The sequence below is a fragment of the Heterodontus francisci genome, unplaced genomic scaffold, assembly GCF_036365525.1.
Source record: "Heterodontus francisci isolate sHetFra1 unplaced genomic scaffold, sHetFra1.hap1 HAP1_SCAFFOLD_2027, whole genome shotgun sequence".
Taxonomy (NCBI): domain Eukaryota; kingdom Metazoa; phylum Chordata; class Chondrichthyes; order Heterodontiformes; family Heterodontidae; genus Heterodontus; species Heterodontus francisci.
The window spans coordinates 1-7,500 of NW_027141248.1; positions in this window are offsets into that span (position 1 = coordinate 1).

The window sequence follows — 7,500 nt, forward strand, 5'->3', positions numbered from 1 at the left end:
TGGAGTATTCAGGCGACCGGCCTGCTTTGAACACTCTAATTTTTTCAAAGTAAACGCTTCGGACCCCCAGGACACTCAGCTAAGAGCATCAAGGGAGCGCCGAGAGGCAGGGGCTGGGACAGGCGGTAGCTCGCCTCGCGGCGGACCGCCAGCTCGATCCCAAGATCCAACTACGAGCTTTTTAACTGCAGCAGCTTTAATATACGCTATTGGAGCTGGAATTACCGCGGCTGCTGGCACCAGACTTGCCCTCCAATAGATCCTCGTTAAAGGATTTAAAGTGTACTCATTCCAATTACAGGGCCTCGAAAGAGTCCTGTATTGTTATTTTTCGTCACTACCTCCCCGAGTCGGGAGTGGGTAATTTGCGCGCCTGCTGCCTTCCTTGGATGTGGTAGCCGTTTCTCAGGCTCCCTCTCCGGAATCGAACCCTGATTCCCCGTTACCCGTGGTCACCATGGTAGGCACAGAAAGTACCATCGAAAGTTGATAGGGCAGACATTCGAATGAGTCGTCGCCGTCACGAGGACGTGCGATCAGCCCGAGGTTATCTAGAGTCACCAAAGCTGCCGGGCAAGCCCGGATTGGTTTTGGTCTGATAAATGCACGCATCCCCACATGGGTCAGCGCTCGTTTGCATGTATTAGCTCTAGAATTACCACAGTTATCCAAGTAACGGTTGGAGCGATCAAAGGAACCATAACTGATTTAATGAGCCATTCGCAGTTTCACTGTACCGGCCGTGTGTACTTAGACATGCATGGCTTAATCTTTGAGACAAGCATATGCTACTGGCAGGATCAACCAGGTAGCTGAACCGCAACGGCAGCTGACAAGACAGGGAGCCAAGCCGACAAACACCGGGTGCTCGCGCGGGCTGACGGAACGAGGAGCAGAGCGCAAAGCAGCCCACCTTGCCGGGCACGACTGAGACCAACCGACCCTTCGGGTTCACACACGGCAAGCACACCTTTTTTTTTTGTTGTGGGGGGGAAAGGACAAGTCTTGCTGATCTCTTGATTCTGCCTCACCGTTTACAAACAAGACTTGCTTTTTTGTGGGTGCCGCCCGACCCTGCACTTCAAGTGTGTTGCTCTTTACTTTCCGGTCCGTTTATTTGTGTGTGTGCGTGCCAAAGTGCTTGCAAAGGGAAAGCAGACGGAGCCGACAGCACTTGCACGCAGGTCGCCAAGGAAGTCGTGAACACGCTCGGGGTAAAGCCACCAAGACACCCTCTCTCTCTCTCTTTTCGACGCGACACCGCTGGAAAGGGGCAGGGCTGTGTCTGAGAAGCTGGGGCACATGGCCTCCCCACGACAGGGAGGTTGGCACCGGGTTCAACTTTTCAATTCGTGCAACAAAAACCGGTAACCGACAAATACAAAGCATACACACACACACCGCGCGTGTGCCCTTGCTCTGGTGCTAGAGAAATCGAGTGCTCGAGCTGGCCGGAACGGGACGCCCCGCTCCGGAGCTTCACAATCGGACCACTGCGGTAGCGACCAGTGGGACGTCTCGGCCTCACACGAACAGCACAGAGATCGGCACACAGGAGACGGCGCACAACGAGTAATCTACCTAGCACGCCGCCGACCAAGTGGCCAAACTCTCGAGAGGAATGTCCGTCTGACACAAGGGACAGAAACGGGAGGTAACCGCTGAGCCTGAAACACCAGCAAATAAATGCTAGCCCGCCTGGGCCCTCCAACGTCGGACAGTCCTCGCCGTATCGATCGAGTGACCTGGGCACGCACTTTTTTTTCCTTTCACACAGTGTGGGGTTGGCGGCGGCGGGGGGGGGGAGAAAGCATGCACAACTTGGTTGACGTCGCCTGGTCAACTCGCATCGGTTTTCCGTCCCCATCACTGTAAGGAGCAACCGCGACCAGCGTAGCCAAACAGGTCGACCAAAGCTTTCGGCGCTCGCACGGAGAGGTGATGCCAGCCGGCGTGCGTCGCCTAACTTGGACAAAATTCTGGGCACGCACTTTTCGTTTGAGAATAGGACATACATGTAGTGCAACCCAAGGAAACCAGGCGACGCCGCCACAATCTGCGCCTGACAGACAAAGATAACCGTTCACAAGGAGCCTTGTTATTTCGCACCAAGTCTTTTGCGGGCATAGTTTCTTTCTTTGACATGTATATCTGTATGAAGGTCGGCTTTGCTCTGCCATCGCAGCCTCCCTTCTTTGCTTTTCTCACTGTACCAACAGACATGTCATAAGACTTTGGTTTTTTTTTTATTAATTCTTTTCCTGTGGGTGTGGTGTGCCTCCGCACCCCCCAATCTGTTCCAAGGCCTTGTTTTCTCTCGCTCGCCAAAACACTTTGTCTGTTTTCACAGCCAGTCTACCGGCCTAGACCCAACTGTGCGATATTTCAGAGCCGGCAACAGAGCATGGAAAGTCCGCCAGATTTACCCTTAAATGCTCATAAATGACTTCCAGGCACTCTTCGGAAGGTCTTTTATTTCAAAAGAAGGTCCTTCCTTGAGGGAGCACTTCTTCGGCCACTTTGCAAGTGCAACCGCTGCCAGCAAAAGTTCTGAAAATCGAGTTCCCGAAAATCTCCGGGTACCCCGCCAACCCCCAGCCACCCGAATCGCAAGTGTCAATTCGGCGGGTTGCCTGCCGGTAGTCCTTCCGAAAATGAGGCGCCAAATCGCCGCAACGGCCATTTTTCATTTCGGCATCGGGACTTCCGACGGCAACTGATTAACTAGCCCGGGGACTAGAGCGGCAGCAAATGCAACGTGCCCTCTTGGCGGGAGCAACTTGACCGCCCCCGTGGGGAAAGGTCAACTCGGGGCCCGGGAAAGTCGCCGAGTCCGACCCCATACACTTCCATGAGTTGGGGGTTTTGGCCTTCCCGGCCCAAGGCTCGCCTTATTTCGGCCTGCACTTTCGGAAAAGGGTGCATTCCTTTTGGTTAATGATTTCACCAGCCCGGGTCTTAGCCTCTGCCCCGACGGCTAAGTCTTTTGGTTAATGATTTCCTGCGGCTGGGACTACCCTTTCCCCCGCCCTGCAGGCACCCGGGTCGGGAGGCCGTCGGGGGCACTTTCCGGGGCAAATCCGGACCCTTACGCAAGGGAGAGTGCGCCCCCCGCCTCGGCCGGGGGTCAGGCTGCCGCCTATTAAGCCCGACAGAAAACCCGAAAAATGGACGAAAATGGGAAAAAATCCCCATCCGAAAAAGGCTTAAAAGTCGGTTGGGCGGCAGCTAGGGTCGGTCTCTGCAGACCTGGAGGCTCGGGTGGACTCTTGGAATAAACGTCCAAGTCCCGACTTGCCACCTCCTACTACTGTGCAGATACCCCGCCAACCCCCAGCCACCCGAATGACAAGCGTCCGATCAGCGGGACGAATTTGACAACTCTGGCCGGACCTCTGGAACTCCATCCCGGGTAACCGGGGCAAATTTTTCCGCTTGATCGCCCTTCCACTGGTTAACCATTTGCCCTTTCGGACTTAGTCTCTGGACATTATTCGACGGATTTTCTGGTTAACCATTTGCCCTTTCGGACTTAGTCTCTGGGCATTATTTTCGACTTTTTGGTTAATGATTTCACACTTTTTACTTACTTTTGCGCTTTTTGGTTAATGATTACTCTGCTTACTGGTTAATTATTTGCCCTTTCGGACTTAGTCTCTGGACATTATTTTCGAGTTTTTGGTTAATGATTTCACACTTTTAACATATTTTTGCGCTTTTTGGTTAATGATTACTCTGCTTACTGGTTAATTATTTGCCCTTTCGGACTTAGTCTCTGGAGATTATTTTCGAGTTTTTGGTTAATGATTTCACACTTTTTACTTACTTTTGCGATTTTTGGTTAATGATTTCACACTTTTTACTTACTTTTGCGCATTTTGGTTAATGATTACTCTGCTTACTGGTTAACCATTTGCCCTTTCGGACTTAGTCTCTGGACATTATTTTCGAGTTTTTGGTTAATGATTTCACACTTTTAACATATTTTTGCGCTTTTTGGTTAATGATTACTCTGCTTACTGGTTAACCATTTGCCCTTTCGGACTTAGTCTCTGCACATTATTTTCGAGTTTTTGGTTAATGATTTCATACTTTTTACTTACTTTTGCGCTTTTTGGTTAATGATTACTCTGCTTACTGGTTAACCATTTGCCCTTTTGGACTTAGTCTCTGGACATTATTTTCGAGTTTTTGGTTAATGATTTCACACTTTTTACTTACTTTTGCGATTTTTGGTTAATGATTACTCTGCTTACTGGTTAACCATTTGCCCTTTCGGACTTAGTCTCTGGAGATTATTTTCGAGTTTTTGGTTAATGATTTCACACTTTTTACTTACTTTTGCGATTTTTGGTTAATGATTTCACACTTTTTACTTACTTTTGCGCATTTTGGTTAATGATTACTCTGCTTACTGGTTAACCATTTGCCCTTTTGGACTTAGTCTCTGCACATTATTTTCGAGTTTTTGGTTAATGATTTCACACTTTTAACATATTTTTGCGCTTTTTGGTTAATGATTTCACACTTTTTACTTACTTTTGCGATTTTTGGTTAATGATTACTCTGCTTACTGGTTAACCATTTGCCCTTTCGGACTTAGTCTCTGGACATTATTTTCGACATTTTGGTTAATGATTTCACACTTTTAACTTAATTTTGTGCTTTTTGGTTAATGATTTCATACTTTTTACTTACTTTTGCCCTTTTTGGTTAATGATTACTCTGCTTACTGGTTAACCATTTGCCCTTTCGGACTTAGTCTCTGGACATTGTTTTCGACATTTTGGTTAATGATTTCACACTTTTAACTTAATTTTGTGCTTTTTGGTTAATGATTTCATACTTTTTACTTACTTTTGCCCTTTTTGGTTAATGATTACTCTGCTTACTGGTTAACCATTTGCCCTTTCGGACTTAGTCTCTGGAGATTATTTTCGAGTTTTTGGTTAATGATTTCACACTTTTTACTTACTTTTGCGATTTTTGGTTAATGATTACTCTGCTTACTGGTTAACCATTTGCCCTTTCGGACTTAGTCTCTGCACATTATTTTCGAGTTTTTGGTTAATGATTTCACACTTTTAACATATTTTTGCGCTTTTTGGTTAATGATTACTCTGCTTACTGGTTAACCATTTGCCCTTTCGGACTTAGTCTCTGCACATTATTTTCGACTTTTTGGTTAATGATTTCACACTTTTAACATATTTTTGCGCTTTTTGGTTAATGATTTCATACTTTTTACTTACTTTTGCGCCTTTTGGTTAATGATTACTCTGCTTACTGGTTAACCATTTGCCCTTTCGGACTTAGTCTCTGGAGATTATTTTCGAGTTTTTGGTTAATGATTTCACACTTTTTACTTACTTTTGCGATTTTTGGTTAATGATTACTCTGCTTACTGGTTAACCATTTGCCCTTTCGGACTTAGTCTCTGGACATTATTTTCGAGTTTTTGGTTAATGATTTCACACTTTTAACATATTTTTGCGATTTTTGGTTAATGATTACTCTGCTTACTGGTTAATTATTTGCCCTTTCGGACTTAGTCTCTGCACATTATTTTCGAGTTTTTGGTTAATGATTTCACACTTTTAACATATTTTTGCGCTTTTTGGTTACTGATTTCATACTTTTTACTTACTTTTGCGCCTTTTGGTTAATGATTACTCTGCTTACTGGTTAACCATTTGCCCTTTCGGACTTAGTCTCTGGACATTATTTTCGAGTTTTTGGTTAATGATTTCACACTTTTTACTTACTTTTGCGATTTTTGGTTAATGATTACTCTGCTTACTGGTTAACCATTTGCCCTTTCGGACTTAGTCTCTGGACATTATTTTCGGGTTTTTGGTTAATGATTTCACACTTTTTACTTACTTTTGCGATTTTTGGTTAATGATTACTCTGCTTACTGGTTAACCATTTGCCCTTTCGGACTTAGTCTCTGGAGATTATTTTCGAGTTTTTGGTTAATGATTTCACACTTTTTACTTACTTTTGCGATTTTTGGTTAATGATTACTCTGCTTACTGGTTAACCATTTGCCCTTTTGGACTTAGTCTCTGGACATTATTTTCGGGTTTTTGGTTAATGATTTCACACTTTTTACTTACTTTTGCGATTTTTGGTTAATGATGACTCTGCTTACTGGTTAACCATTTGCCCTTTCGCACTTAGTCTCTGGAGATTATTTTCGACTTTTTGGTTAATGATTTCACACTTTTAACTTAATTTTGTGCTTTTTGGTTAATGATTTCATACTTTTTACTTACTTTTGCCCTTTTTGGTTAATGATTACTCTGCTTACTGGTTAACCATTTGCCCTTTCGGACTTGGTCTCTGGACATTATTTTCGAGTTTTTGGTTAATGATTTCACACTTTTTACTTACTTTTGCGATTTTTGGTTAATGATTTCACACTTCTTACTTACTTTTGCGATTTTTGGTTAATGATTACTCTGCTTACTGGTTAACCATTTGCCCTTTCGGACTTAGTCTCTGGACATTATTTTCGAGTTTTTGGTTAATGATTTCACACTTTTTACTTACTTTTGCGATTTTTGGTTAATGATTTCACACTTTTTACTTACTTTTGCGATTTTTGGTTAATGATGACTCTGCTTACTGGTTAATTATTTGTACTTTCGGACTTGGTCTCTGGACATTATTTTCGACTTTTTGGTTAATGATTTCACACTTTTAACATAATTTTGCGCTTTTTGGTTAATGATTACTCTGCTTGCTTGTTACTGATTTCCCCTTTCGGACTTGATCTCTGGCCGTTCTTTTCGACCTTTTTGGATCAGGTTTCCACACTCTGAAATTATTTTGGGCTCACTGATTAGGCGAGATCAAGGGGGCATGCCTGGGCACTTTGGGCTCAGTTTGGGAAGGCGGCGTCCGTGTGCTCCTCCGCCCTTCCCGCACTTGCGGCTAGGTTTGCCAAACTGCGCTGACCCGCAGCCCTGCCTTTTTGCCCACGGCACACGGAACGACTCAAGTCTGGCTCCGTTCCAGGCCGTTGCCTCCGGCTGCCCGCCGTCCGGCCGGCCTGGGACGTACCCCGGCTGACGGCGCCGGAGGCCCTCTAGCAGCCACCGGTGCCGCGGGCCAATGGGTCCGGGCGTTCCGGAGCTATCGGTGGGGAAGTGCTCTCCCCTTTTCCTGACGCCGTTCGCCCGAGCAGAGGTGCAGCCTGACGGGACTGCTGTCGCCTTCCGCGGCGCACCGGCCCCTTTCACCTGCCGTCGACCGCGCGGAGCTCGGACCTCCCTCCCCGAAGTTATGGCCCCGGCGCCGGAGGGTGCCCGGGGCCGGGCATTCAGCGGGGTGAGTCTTAACCTTCCCGGTCAGCCTGCGGGGTCGGTGCGCCGGCACTCGACGCCGGAGGGTCCCCTCTTTCCGTAGAGCCCCGCCCGGTGCCGATCGGCCGGCGGATTGCGGAGCGAACCGCGCCTGACCGACGGGCCTCGGAAACCCGTTGCAGTCGACGGG